The following is a 15,558-nucleotide window of genomic DNA, read 5'->3' as shown; positions in this document are numbered from 1 at the left end:
AGTTCTAATGAGGTGGATGAACCTCATTATACAGAATGAAGTAAGTCAGAAAAAGATAAATATCGTATACTAATGTATATATACAGAATCTAGAAAAATGGTACTGAAGAATTTATTTGCAGGGCAGCAATGGAGAAACAGACATATATAACAGATTTATGGACATGAGAAGGGAGGAGAGGGTGAGATGTATGGAGAGAGTAACATGGAAACTTACATTACCATATGTAAAACAGATAGTCAATGGGAATTTGTAGTATGTCTCAGGAAACTGAAACAGGGGCTCTGTGTCAACCTAGAGGGGTACGATTGGGAGGGAGATGGAAGGGAGGTTCAAAAGGGAGGGGATATATGTATATCTATGGCTGATTCATCTTGAGGTTTGACAGAAAACAACAAAATTCTGTAAAGCAATTATCCTTCAATTTAAAAATAAATAAATTAAAAAGAGTAAACACAAGATAAAATTACTAAATACCAACATCTAGAGTCTTTAAACTTCTTCAGAGCAAGGCTGTGTCAGAACAAAAAAAATTCTATTAATTAATGCACATGTGCTCAAAGTCTTCAGGTAAAATCATTATGTGTTAGGGCTCAGACTAAATGTAGCTCATTAGGAGTAATTCTACTGGAACCTTCCTAATCAGAAACAGAGCATAAATGATGAATCCTCTTATTTCTAAAAAAATACAAGAGTCACTCTGCTGCTCAATGATGACAGCAATGGTTAACTTTCCCATCAGTTTAAATAAGACCTACTCTCCTATGTAGATGGCAACAATTGGGTGATCATACTGTTGATAACCAATAATAGATAATTCAAAATACAAATTAAACAGCACTCAGTCTGACCTTGAAGAAAGCCCAAACTTATTTTAAAAAATCATATATAACTTCCCCAATAAAATACACATTCTTACACCAGTAGGAGTATGCTTAGACAGCATTTAGAAGGTTGTCTTCTGTGCCTTCTTCCATATCATTGATAGGAGTTACTATACAGAATGTGACATTGACATTTTACTAATTCTTCCCAACTTCTAAATTCTGATTAAAAACCATCACTCAAAATATCTCTTATGCTGTTGTTGTTCAGTAACTAAGTCATGTCCGACTCTGCGATCCCAAGGGCTGCAGCATGCCAGGCTCACCTATCCTTCACCATCTCCCAGAGTTTGCTCAGATTCATGTCCACTGAGTCCGTGATGCTATCTAATCATCTCATCCCTATCCTTCTATATTAATAAATTAATCTTCAATATTATCATTAGACTTTTCCCAGAGTTTTTTTTTCTTTTAAAAAGAAATAAAATCTTATCAGAGTAAGAAAATTATTTCAGTGAACAGTAAACAATTAAACCACTGACTCATTCCACCAGCTAAGTGACTAGTTTGCAGACATCAAACTCCAAGTCATGTAAATGCCTTGTAGTAACTCATTTCAAATCCATGCCTCTGCAAAACAACAAACAACTACATGTTGTGAGCCTTAAGGTTTATGGGTGATTAAAGCAATTCCCAAAGAGCTACTACAGACAAAATTATGATAACATGATGTGTAACAGAGCTTGGCTTTCCAAAAGTAAACCACATGTCATGTCTTATGCCAGGTGTTTTCAGGTGCATCTCTCATTTAAATGTCTACCACAAATCTAAACCACAATATAAACCACCACCAGTAACCAGTATTTGTTAAGCACCAACTAGGTGCCAATACTATCAATGCTCTATATACTATACCTAATTAATTAAATGTTCACAGCAACACTGTGATACAGTTATTTCCATTTTAAAGATAAAGAAACCAAAATACTACTAAAGTGGCTGGACTATGATTCAAACTCGGGCCAGCTTAACCCATAAGCTGGTACTTTAAAATTCTCTAAATTTCTGTCACTTAACATGTGCAATTAAGTCATTATGGCAAGAGAGCTTTTAGGGATGATGGAAACGTTCTAAAATTATTGTGCTGATAGTTGCACTATTCTACAAATTTACTAAAAATTGTTGAATTGTACACTTAAGTAAATTTTACAGCATGTAAATTATATTTCAATAAAGCTGTTTAAATAGCCATTAAAGGCTTTTTATAAAGTCACAGTTTTTAATTTTAATGTACTAATTTAAAAATATAAAGATATCTTTCAGATTGTTCTATGAGCACAGCAATAATTCTAGTAGTAGTAGTTTAGTTGCTAAGTCGTGTCTGACTCTTGCAATGCCATAGACTGTAGCCTGCCAGATTCCTCTGTCCATGGGTTTCTCCAGGCAAGAATACTGGAGTGAGTTGCCATTTCCTTCTCCAGGGGATCTTCCTGACCCAGGAATTGAACCCAGGTCTCCTGCATTGCAGGCAGATTCTTTACCGACTGAGCTACAAGGGAATAGCTAAATTAAATAAATAGCGAAATTATACTGCTTTGAAGATTTAATTTAAATATATTACAAACTCACATTTTAAAAATTGTTAAAAAGTTATTACCATCTCCTCTATTAAGGTTCATTTTATGTGTGTCTGATTTATTTATTTATTTTTTTAGTTCTACCAGTTTATTGCTACCAACCCATCTCCCTCCACCCTCATGCACACATGCTCAGTCATGTAACCACATGGACTGCAGCCCACCAGGCTCCTCCGTCCATGGACTTTTCCAGGCAAGAATACTGGAGTGGGTTGCCATTTCCTTCTCCATGTGTGTCTGATTTAGAGGGAGAAATAAGAAAATTAAAATTCCTCAAGTATCTATTCTGGCCTAGTCACTTTTCAGAAGCATTATTATACCCATTTAATAGGTAACTCTTGATCTTCAGCAGCATTAAATAACTTGCCCAAGGCTAATAAATTGTCGAGCTGAGACTAAAACTCAGTTCTTATGTGAATTCACAGCTAAGTTACCTAGAGCAAGATATTACATCAAACAAACAAAACCTTATTGTCTGTAAGAAGAAAATCCTGGATCTCCTTCCACCCCACCCTGCCCCATGAGATGAGTTTAATTATTATTTTTGGCCTTAATTTGCCATTTGCCTGGGCCATTTCCATAGCAACCAATAAACAGGGCAACATCAGAGAAGAGAAAATTTTTAACTATCTTGAAAGTGATGTTAAGAACAGAAAAAAAAACAAAAAGAAGAAAAATAAATGAAGGTTTAGTATAATACCACTCAGTGTTATAATTCTCAGCAGAATATTAATTAATTCGTATATAAAAGTGTGAGATTTCTGAAGGCTCAAGGTTTCTCCAGCAATAACAGCCTGTGAAGACCCAATTTTGACTGTAAAAACACTTCTTCCCAAAATAAACTGAATTGTAACTTTATATTGTACACAACATCCTAGATATAAATAACTTAATATGTTAATGTTAGTGCAAATATAGACAAATTCTTAGGACCGGTATAAAGAGAAGGGCTTCTGACTTAAGAGGAGGAACAGGAAAATAGAACTTGATAAAAAGGGTTAAGAAAGCTGCAAAGGGCTAATTTAGGTGGCTTATTTTCCCAGTGTTCAGAGGGACAAAAACAAATACTTCTACTTCCAACGTAAAGCCAAATTTAGACGAGGAAATAGTAAGGAAGGGTAAAGCCATTCAAAGAGAAGTTGCCTGATCAAGCTGAAACACTATAAGTGAAGGACAGCTACCAGCTTTGGGTATATAGTTTGAAGCTTCAGGTTTCTATTTTATATAGCAAAGTTCTACATTGTGTGTAAAATGTGCTCCACAAGAGATCATTAGAGTTATTAAAGAGGTGATGAAATAAAAAGGCCAAAGTCAAAAGTATCATCTTAAAAGGAGCTGTCAGGTAGTAGGCAGGGAAACTTATCTGTCATAGCAAAGAGTTATTTTTTTTAGTTTGCATTAATATTCTGCTGAAGACTACATACGCTGTATGTACATATGTCCTCACCATTTAATGGTGGCCCAAACATCAAAGAATAATGATAATAACCAAAGTCAGATATATTTTGGAATGTGTCAATGCATTTTGGTTGATCTGTTATCTTGTTAACTGCTTTCAAATTAATTGTAGATGTCTGAAACTTGTTTTCTTTGTGAAAATTGATGTCTTCTTAATAATAACACTTCCTAAAAAACAATAACAAAACCAACACCAAGAACAATGCACAGAAACTTTTTGAGCCCTTTCTGTATATTAATTCATTTTACTTTAAAAATTAAATATCCTTTAAAAAAAGGAAAATAAGCTTAAAGAAAGAAAAAAAGTCTGAAGTCTCCTTAATTAAGACTCTTTTTAAGCCATAAAGATAACTCACTTATCTTTTGAAATCTGTCCTCCTGCTAAAATAATGGCTCCTTTTTATAAAGGAAGTTTACTCCTCCTGTCCCCAGAAGTTATTCTGAGACACAATGACAAATCTGATTGGCAAGTCCTCAATAATCTTGAATGTAAGGGAAAATGTTCACTATAAAAAAAAATTAACTTGTGTCTCATAAATTTATATTCCAGATTGTTAAATACTAATTTATAAAACTCCTGAGGAATTCAGTGAAATTGCTCCTGAGGAATTCAGTGAAATTGATACATTTTAAGGCACAACACTAATACTGTTTCTTCAATGTACCCTAATTTATTAGTTCTTTCCTTGCTTATATGGAAGCATTTAAGCTTATATCTTTGTGAAAAGGAGCTCAAAACAAAAAACAACAAATTGACTTCTATCTCCACAATGTTATAAGTAAAAAAGAAAAAAAAAAGTAACTCAATCCCTGTGCCTGTCTTCTGGTCTCTATTCTCTTCTCCCGCACCTTTGAGTTTTCAAACTATCACTTTATCCCAACCACTATTAGCATATCAACAATCTTCTTATGAAATTCAACAGTCACATCTCAATCCTTATCTTCTTTCTTTCTATATAGTGTTTAGTAATGTTAACCAGTTTCTCCTGCAAATGCTGCCCTTTTGGGCTTCTATAATGGCATACTTTCCAGGTATTCCACTAATTAGCAGGCCACTCCTTACATGTCCCTTTTGAGGGCTTCTCCTTCTCTGCCCATCCTTGGAATATATGCGGTTCTTCAGAATTCCTTCCTCAATTCTCCTCTCTAAAAAATTTCCCTGAGTGATTTCAGCTACTTTCAGCTTTTGACTACCAACTGGATGCTTCTGACTTCCAAAATTTCAAGCCACTCTTCTGAGTGCCAGCATCATATAACCAGTTGACTACTAGTCATCCATGTCCAACTGGGGTCTCAAACTATCTCAACCATACCAAACCTTTTGTTCCCTATTTTAATGATGAAGTGACTTACCTGTTGAGAGAAGCATGAGAAATCATCCTTCACTATTCACTTTTCCTCAAGCCTGCTCTCCCCTCAACTAACAATCATCTTGTCCCATTCATTTTATTTCCTCAGTGTTTTTTGAAACCTTTCCATCCATTCTTAAATCCTTACTTTAGGCTGCCAACATCTCTTACCTGGATTGCTGTGACAATTTCTTAAGTTCATGTTAAAACTATCCTCAACAGAGCAGGTTCTTTAAAATCAGAGAATGTCTTGGGCTTCCCCCCACCCCCTTTCTTGATATCTTCTCTATGGTTTATGGAGAGGGCAATGGCACCCCACTCCAGTACTCTTGCCTGGGTAACCCCATGGATGGAGGAGCCTGGTAGGCTGCAGTCCGGGGTCGCAAAGAGTCGGACACGACTGAGCGACTTCACTTTCACTTTTCACTTTCACGCACTGGAGAAGGAAATGGCAACCCACTTCAGTGTTCTTGCCTGGAGAATCCCAGGGACGGCGGAGCCTGGTGGGCTGCCATCTATGGGGTCGCACAGAGTCAGACACGACTGACGCAACTTAGCAGCAGCAGCTATGGTTTTAATACAGAAGAAGCCAGCTAATATACAATAGCCAACATATCAAGCTGGAATATTTATGCTTTCACCAACAGAAAGTCAACTGAATTAATAGAAAGCTGCTAGAGAAGAAACCTAGGGCTTTACTATCCAAAGTATCGTGTACAGATAAACAAGGATAGATAAGACTTGAATAACACTATAAATCAACTAGCCTTAAAAGACATCCATAGAATGCTCAACACAACAGAACTCTTTAAGTGTTTATGCTTATGAAACATTCTCCAAGATAGACCATATGCTAGATGATAAAACAAGTCTCAGTAAGCTTGTCTCTGCACACAATGGAATGAAATTACCAACAACAGAAAAAAACTTAAACTCACAAATATAGGGAAATTAAACAACATACTGCTAAATAACCAATAAGTCAAAGAAGAAATCAAAAGGAAATTAGAAAATATTTTGAAATGAATGAAAATGAAGACACACCATACCAAAATTCATGGGATACATCTAAAACAAGGCTTAGATGGATATTAATAGCTTTAAGTGTCCATATTAAAAAAGAAGAAAGTCTCAAATCAATAATCTTACTTTCCCACCTTAAGACATTGGGGAAAAAAGATATCTGACACCAGCAACATGATGACAAATTCTATGTGGCCAAAATATAAGTTCTGAATTTGATACTGTCAAGTAATGTCAATTTTAGATGATTTCTTCCCTAAACACTACAAAAGAAAAACTTATAAACAAAAGACATTAAAAGCTTAAAAACCCAAATATTCTAATGTCCCAAATAGTTTAATATTAGTTTGTTTATGAGGTATAAATGCAATTTTAAAAAATCTTGACAGTTGCTTTTTACAATGACTATACACATTTCAACTTGGAAGAGGGAGGTAGAGAGATACTTCAAGGCTGATGTACCCAAATATAAAATCTAGGTTTTGTTTGATTATTTTCAGCAGACAACTTATAAGCAATCGAGTCTTAACATCAAAGCTAGCAAATAATAGAGGAAAAAATTCTCAACTGTATCTTTCAGAGGGCCTCTGGGACACCACCATTAGTAGCAAGTTATGCTGGCATTCCTATCTTTGAAGGAGATTATCACAGGTTAAGGTAATAAGTGAGCAAGATGACAAACCCAGACAGCATACTAAAAAGCAAAGACATCTCTTTGCCGACAAGATCTATAAAGTCAAAGCTACAGCTTTTCCAGTAGTCATGTACAGATGTGAGAGTTGGACCCTAAAGAAGACTGACAGCCAAAGAAGTGATACTTTTGAACTATGGTGCTGGACTCTTAAGAGTCCCATGGACTGGAGATCAAACCAGTCAATCCTAAAAGAAATCAACCTTGAATATTCATTGGAAGGACTGATGCTGAAGCTGATGCTCCAATACTTTGGCCATGTGAGCCGATTCACTGGTAAAGACCCTGATGCTGGGAAAGACTGGAGGCAAAGAAAGAGGGCAACAGAGGATAAGATAGCATCACGGACTCAATGGACATGAATTAGAGCAAACTCCAGGAGATAGTGAAGGATAGGGAAATCTGGCATGCTGCAGTCCATGGGGCTGCAAAGAGTTAGACATGATTTAGCAACTGAACAACAACAACATAAGCAAATGGAAATTTAAAGGAATGACAAGTTCTAAAATAATAATAGAATTTGTGATGGGTCAAAATATTCTAAAAACTTAAAGTGTCTTATTTTTTAATCCTCATAATAACCTTGCAAAATATTATTACAACTTTGAGAAAATCAGGGCTCAGAAAAGGCAAGCAATGTTCTTAAGATCTCACAGTCACCAAGGGTTGAGATTCCAACCTGGTTTATCTAACTTTACTCTTAAAAAACTTTTCCCTTAGGTTTTTTAATCATTTACTGTGACAGTCTGCAAAGATGGCCACAGTTCCTCCCATCCCTGTAGCTACACGCCTTTGTAATTTTACTTTGCTGTTCTTTCGATCAAGAAAGAGAATCTATTCCCCCACTTTGAATCTGGGTGACCTTGGCTTACTCTGAAAACTGTAGTTGAATATAGCATTAGTGATGTTTGTAGAGCTCCAGACAGAACATAAGCCTCAAGAAACCTTGCAACTTTCCACTCTTGCTCTCTTGGAACATGGTGCCACTATGTAAGGGGACTTGAGCTAGACCTGAGATAAGACCAACAGAACAGAGAAAAATTGTCCCAGCTCAGACCCCTAGAACAATCAGCCCCAGTTTTAGCTGCCAGATGACTGAAGCTGCATGACTAACCTCAGAGACCAGCAGCAGAACCACCTGCAGCTAACCTAGCTCCAAGCACTAACTCACAATTATAAGTAAATAGTTGCTGTTTTAAGCCACTCTAAATTTTGGAGTGGTTTGTTACTCAGAAATAGACTATCTAATTGTTTATATAGTCAAGACACAATTTTACATTTATAAATTTCACTATAGCCTTTTGAGAAAAGAGTAATACTGAATATAATATTCATACTAGAATCTAAAAGTTTCCCTCAACTGAATTGCAAACTTTTAATAAAGTGAATCTTGTCTTTTTATAAGGCCTAAAAATTACCAATATATTTAAGTACCTTCACAAACACCACATGCCTAAATTTAGCTTCTTATTCTTGCAGCATAAATTATCAGTAACTGAGGGGAAGAGCACTCAAGTGTACCAAAATGGTGATATTTTCAAAGCACAGCACGAACAACAAATCCTTAGACTTAACAATATGTACTACTTAGGCTTAATTTAAATTTATCTGAACCTTTGTGTTCTATTCCAACCTATACACTTAAATTGTCATCTGTGTAACAGTCCTCCATGTTGATGTGCCAGAGCAGCATTATTAACTCTTATTCAAAGTGATTCAAATACTCCCATTAGGTGTTATTAGTCTTCATTGGTACAATCTAAAGGCCTAACCTTCCTTACCAGTATCACCTTAGTCATCTTCAGCAAGCTATACTTGCTTTCACCCACCTATAACTACCTTTACGTACTCCCTGAATCTTTTCCCCCTCTATCCCAAACCTGTATGTGGCAGGGGTGGGATCTGGGTGCTAAGCACTTACAAACCATCTCATTTAATCCTCCAACAACCTTCTGATCAGGTTACAGAAACTTCTATTATTTCTTTGGAAGAGACCCACAAAGCATATTAGAATATTTCACTGAGAAATAATCAGGGGACTAAAAAACAAAGTGAATTTTAATTTTATAAGTATTTTAAGATCCTTAATATATTGAAATATAACATACATACATAAAAGGTATACAGAGTGTTCAGCTCAATGAATTATCAAAGTGAGCATACCTGTATACCCCACCCTTCCCAGAAAGCCCCCTCGCTATCCTTCTCAGTCACTTATCTCTTTATTCTTGTCAGAGGCCACTGCTATCCTAACTTTTAATACTGTAGATTAATTTTAACTATTTTAAAATTCTATGTAATGAAGTCATCAGCATGTGTTTTCTATTTTGGCTTCTTTCATTCAACATATTAAGATTCTTTTTCCTACATTTACATTACTAATCTGTTACAAAACATTCCAGTTAAACTACAATTAGAAAGCAAACCTTCATGAACTCATTTTTGAATACTGATGACATTTGGATTTTGAATGAAGCAAATTTCTGGTGCTGAACTAGAAGGAAAATACCAGGTATTAAACAACAAAACGGGAGAGCAAAGAATTCCCTCTTTACTCAAGAAAACAAAGCAGCACATGTGCCACACTAATAGCCCTAGGCCTTTACTTTTACTTGTTTCTACTTTTTTTTCCTGAGGGAGCTTGTGTCCTAGACTTCCTTGTGGAACTTCATAGCTACCTACCATAGGGCTCTGACTGAGTCTAGAACTGGGCAGCAAAGAAAAAACAGGCAGATGTATTCAGAATAGGTAAGCTTCAAATGCAATGTGCTTCTTTTGCAATGGGTGGGTGATACTTAAGTGTACACTCTGACCTAGGGAATCTTTGTGTTAAAGATACAACCTATTTAATAATAGCAAAATAACAATAACATTAGTATTATTAAAAAGTCCCCATAATCTACTGGCCAAGGCCTAAGGACATTTTTATCACTGTTTATTTTAGTGAAATATGCCTGAAAAAATTCAAACTATTTCCAGAACACAAAGACACAAGGGTATTCAACTGCACATACTTGAAAAAGAATGCTTAAAAAAAAAAGTATAGATTCATTTTCCACTTTTGATCTATTTCTAGACTGTTAATCTCAGGCAAACTTTTATTTTGAAGAGTTAAAAAGAATGAACCAATTGCTACATAGAGTCCAAACCCAGAAGCCTACAGCTACAACGTATCTTATTTACATATATCAAGTGGTTTGAAAAAGGCATATAAATTGTAAAAAAGATATTTTGCTGTTCCCAACTAGTAGCTACTGTTAGAGAACCTACTGATTTGTTACTACTGTATCAGAATTAAGCACAAAATAGGTAACAATGATCTTTAAGGGAATAAATACATGCTTAGGTCTGTGTAACACACATTACCTGTGTGTGCAACAGGTAACAGAGGATAAAAGGATGGGATATGCCAAACCGTCGTGGGTTATACAATAAACACATCTAATTTTACACTCTATTCTTTCATAAAATAGGGGGCCTCCTTTCTCATCTTAAATTACGAACAATTTGTCCCTCACCCAATCCTGAACCTTCTCCCTATTTCCCTACACATATTACTACGTGAATTCCCTTAGGGAGGGCCATAGTTGATCACCCTATTTAAAATGGACCCCTCAACCCAAATCACACTACCACCACAATCTGTGCTTCCCATCTCATTCCTGATTAATTTTTCTCCAAAATACTTCTCACCATTCAATATGCTGTTTCTCTTATTTTGCTACAGTGTGGAACTGCCACTAGTAAAATTTAAGTTCCATGAAGACAGGGATTTTTGTTTGTTTCTATCTCTCATCGTTTTTGAGTATATTTTATGTGCCAGGCACTATTCTAAATTTTACATGGATTATCTCACCTAGTCCTCACAATGGCCCTATTAGATATCAGATATCATTATTTCTTAATATTACAGTTGAAGAAACTGAGCACAAATGTTAGGTAATATGCACAAGGTCACATGGTAATTAACCTGTCCCTATTTTTTTAAACCGGTAATTTCTTCTGTAGCCTTTGTTTCTTTAGTTACCTCACTACACAACTTGACTCAATGTACACACCTAGTAATCTGGCAAGCATCCTAGATTCCATCCTCTTCTACCTTCATTAAAAATTGTATATTATCTCTTATATCTGTATCTTCCTTCCTATCTCTCCTTCCATGATTGAAGGCTGTAATCATTCATTCATTCAAAAATTACTTATTGAGCACTGACCATGTGCCACATAGTGCCTTAGGATCTGAAGATGTAGTTCCTGAGTGAAACAAAGTCCCTGCTCTCATACAGGATGTATATAGTCTCTCTCACCTGGATCTCACAGTAACCTTCTAAGTGATCTGTCTCCAGCTTTGTCTTCCTTCACCCTCCTCACAGCAGCTGCTCATTCACTTATGGTTTTCTTCTATGACCAAAAAAAAAAAAAGCAATAAAAAAAGGACAATAACTTGAAAGATCCTCTTTCATAAGAGGATATCAAAATGGCCAATAAGTGTATAAGATGCTTATTAAAGAGTCATCACGAGGGGAGTTTAAAGTAAAATGGCAATGAGAAACTATACCTAGCAAAATGGCTAAAAAAAAATTAACTGACAATACCACATATTAAAGACTATATGAGCATGCAAAATTCTCATACAATGCTGCTAGCAGTGTAAACTGGTATATTTGGAAAACTGGCAGTATCCTCTTAGACTAAACAAAAGCCTACTAATGACTCCCAAATTTCACTGCCAGAGGAATGACTATATATGGCTACCAAAATACGTATGCAATAATGTTCATAACAGCTTTACTCATAAGATGCCAAAAACAGACTGTAAACAATCCAAATGTTCATAAACAGTAGAGGGGATAAACTGTGACAATTTCATACAATGGAATACTATACAGCAAAAATAAAAATAGACCAACTGATCTACTCTTAAATATAACATGGCCAAATTTCAGAGATACTACAGTCAACAACGCCAAAAACAAAATAGCACCTTCTGCAGGATTCAGTTTATAGAAGGAGCAAAAAGAATACATGATGTACGATTTTGAAGCAAAACAGACTATGGTGCTAGAAGTGAGAATTTACTCTTGGGAAAGTCAGGAAACATTGGGGAGAGGAAAGAGTAGAAAGAATTCTTGGATGCCAGAAACACTGAATATCTTGATCTGGATGGTGGTTACACAAGTGTACATACGTAAAAAGTCATCGAGATGTACACCTATGATTTTTGCCCTTTAGTGGGTGTGTTTTGTACCTCAAACATTAAAAAAAAACAAAACACAACACAACTCGTTGATGGTGCCTTAGCAGAATTGATCCCAACTGCTTGAACAAGTCATACAAGACCCCTGGGATGTGGCCCCTACCCACCTCTCCAGCTTTATTTTTCATCACCATCTGCCTCAGATTTTATATTTTAGCAACAAAAGTATGAAGATTTCCCCACATACAACATATGCTTTTTCACTCTAGGTCTTGTCTGGCTCAAATAAGTCAGGGATGTTAAACCCCTATTCACCCTTTAAGTCTCATTCAATTCAGGAAACTCAAGAAATCTCTTTAAAGCCCAGAGTATATTAGGTTGCCCCTCGGATGACTCCAATACATTCTAAACTTTATCTATAAGAGAAAATCCATATTGTTTCATACTGCAGTATGCCATTTCATTGTTGTTTAGTTGCTTAGTTGTGTCTCTTTCTGACCCCGTGGACTGTAGGCCACCAGACTTCTCTGCCCATGGAATTTTCCAAGCAAGAATACTGGAATAGGCTGCCATTTCGTCCACCAGGGGATCTTCCCAACCCAGGGATTAAACCCACATCTCCATGTCTTCTGAATTACAGGCATATTCTTTACCACTGAGCCACCAGGGAAGCTGCTGTATGGCACATATTTGCTCAATAATTTTTAAATGACTGAAAAATATCACTACCTGATTGTGGCATGTTTCATATTTCTAAAGATAGTGCTGGACAAGTCACATGAAAGGTAACAGTGCAGAATATATCACATTGGTTCTATTTTTTTAATGCTAGTACTTAATATTTAGAAGAAAGTATGCCTCCAAAATTAACCACATTCTTAAAAATATCTACGAATGAGGTAAAGCTAAAACTGAAGTGACAGATTAAAAAGTTAAGGATAAAGAAGCTAATCTGAAAAGGCTATATATTGTGTGACTCCGGCTATACAATATTAGATTCCACATAAACATATGAAAAGATACTTCACATCGTATGTTATCAGGGAATGCAAATTAAAACAATAAAACACCACTACACACTATTAGAATGGCCAAAATCTGGAACACAGACAACATCAAATGTTGACAGAGATGTGGGGCCAACAGGAACTCTAATTCATTGTGGCTAGGAAGGCAAAATGGGCCAATTAGTTTGGAAGACAATTTGGCAGTTCCTTACAAAACTAAACATATTCTTACCATATAATCCAGCAATCACTCTCCTTGATATTTACCCAAAGGAGCTGAAAATTTGTATCCACACTAAAACCTGCATGTGGATATTTACAGCAGCTTTATTCATAATTGCAAAACTTGGAAGCAACCAACCAAGACGTCCACCAGTGAACGGATAAATAACTGTGGTACAATCAGACAATGGAATGTTATTCAGTAATAAAAAAATAAATAAATAAACAAATGAACTACCAAGCCAGGAAGAGACATGGAAGAGGCATATTACTAAATGAAAGAAGAATGCATATTGTACAAATCCATAGAATGTACAACACCAAGGGTGAACCCTAACCCTAATATAAACTATAGACTTAAACATCAATTTTAAGTTCATCAGTTGTAATCAATGTACCACTCTGGTGGTGAATGTTGATAATAAGGGTGGCTATGTATGTGTGGGGAAAAACTTGGTACCTTCTCAATTTTACTGTGAATCTAAAACTGCTCTAAAAACAAACAAAAACAACCAGTCTTTTTAAAACTAAAAAGAATATTTTAAAAAGTCAATAACTGAATTTGAAATCTCTCAAAAATGGAGATTCAATTGATAGGACTTTGCTCCCCGCCCCTTCCTTCTCCTCTGCCACTTATCATTTTGTCATTATACAGCTGTGAAGATGCTTAAAGTTTTATTTTAATACTCTGAATACAGTGAATTAACTAATAATGCATGTCAATCATTAGGGGAATAGGTGCTACAGCTTCAATATTTAAAGATGTTTTCATGAGATTATCTGTTCTAAGCTTTGTGATATTCTAAGTTACTCTTAAATGCTTTTAAAGAGATTTAAATATTACATTTTCTATCCTAAGAATTTTCTTATTCAAAAAACCCTCTCTCCCTCCTCCTCTTCTTTCTAAAGCAGGAGAAAGAGAGTAAGTTGAAAGGAACTTTTGTGCCCTTATGTGCAGATTTTATCAACTGCAGACCTACCTAGTAAAATGACATTTCGGAAAAACTTGACTCAGATAACTCGTAACTCAACTTTTCTAGATATATGAAGAGCCTTACATTTTTAAAAAGTTTTTAATAAATTTAAAGAGAGGCTAGATTCAAGCAAAGAGTGACAGTTTTAATCAAAACAGTAATTAATGTAAAAACTGACATATAAAACATGGGTTTTAAGAGCAGTAATTACAGGGAAAGCATTTCAAAATGAAGGTTAAAATTCAGGCTTTTTTTTTTTTTTTTTAATACAGTACTTAAACATGCAAGACTGCTACTCTTTAACAGAAGGTTTCCACAAAAATGAACTTTTGAGCAAGCATAACCAGTGTACAGTGAAGGTCAAATCAAGACCATACACAGTATGGCTATTTTCAGCAAAAGCAGAGGTACAGCTTACCTCAAAAGAAAAGCAAAAGAGACTGACAAAAGGCTCTCCATTTTTCAAGTTCTGGAAACTTGAACAGGATAATGTGAAGAATGTTTAAGAAGATACAAGTTCATGTGGTAACCAAATTGGATGTTACAAAGTATCTGAATAGAATATAAAGGACAGCAGGGCACCAACAGAGAATTTTGGATGGCAACAAAGTTCAGTTAAAATTCTATTCACTCTTACCAGCCAATTCATATTAGTACAGGAAATTAATTTTTATTATGCAAAGTGGGTCACACACAGAGCAAAAAAAATTTTCCATCATAACCAAATTATAGAGAAGAATCAGTGAAATAAGATAAATGTCTTCATTTTCACGTTCTTATTTTTAAAAGAATTAGTACATCACTATTTATTAAATCTATAGCTATAACCTCTACAGTTTTGATATAAATCACACAGTCCCCAATAAACTCTTCAAACGCGACTGCAACTTTAAAATTATTGTAAAAGCACCCCCAACTAGTGGAAATCCCCAGAGAGAACTAGAAAAAGGAGTTCTAGATTCTGATCTAATCTCTGCCAGTTATTAGCTCTGAGACATGTTTACCTTTGACAAACATTCAAAAGGTGTAGAGAAAAAATAAAGAAAAAGATGACTCTAGATTTTAGGGACAAGAAGAGTGGAGTAAAAGATGATGCCCTGATAGGAAACCACATTATAATGGACAGCATCTGGAAAGGCTGTTTCTTTGAGGGAGTAAAGAATTTTAAATTATGT

At 35.5% G+C, this 15,558-nt stretch overlaps 2 protein-coding genes across 17 annotated transcripts in view; one reads left to right on the top strand and one right to left on the bottom strand.

Moving 5' to 3' along the window:
- The window catches only part of LOC145505160 (uncharacterized), a 38,472-nt gene that overhangs the window by 4,152 nt on the left and 18,762 nt on the right, over window positions 1–15,558 (top strand). The window lies entirely within an intron of this gene.
- RC3H1 (ring finger and CCCH-type domains 1) overlaps window positions 1–15,558 on the bottom strand; it is a 70,882-nt gene that overhangs the window by 45,754 nt on the left and 9,570 nt on the right. For 4 of the 16 annotated variants that reach the window (XM_081493683.1, XM_081493691.1, XM_081493695.1 and 1 more), the window contains exon 2: window positions 11,291–11,384. The exons of the other annotated variants lie outside the window; for them this stretch is intronic. The gene's annotated coding sequence lies outside the window, so the exon portion shown is untranslated. The remainder of the gene's footprint in view (window positions 1–11,290; window positions 11,385–15,558) is intronic. 16 annotated transcript variants of the gene reach the window in all.

The sequence above is a fragment of the Giraffa tippelskirchi genome, chromosome 5 (assembly GCF_054371585.1).
Source record: "Giraffa tippelskirchi isolate mGirTip1 chromosome 5, T2T-mGirTip1v1.2.pri, whole genome shotgun sequence".
In the NCBI taxonomy this organism is placed as follows: domain Eukaryota; kingdom Metazoa; phylum Chordata; class Mammalia; order Artiodactyla; family Giraffidae; genus Giraffa; species Giraffa tippelskirchi.
This window is presented reverse-complemented; position numbering and strand designations above follow the sequence as displayed.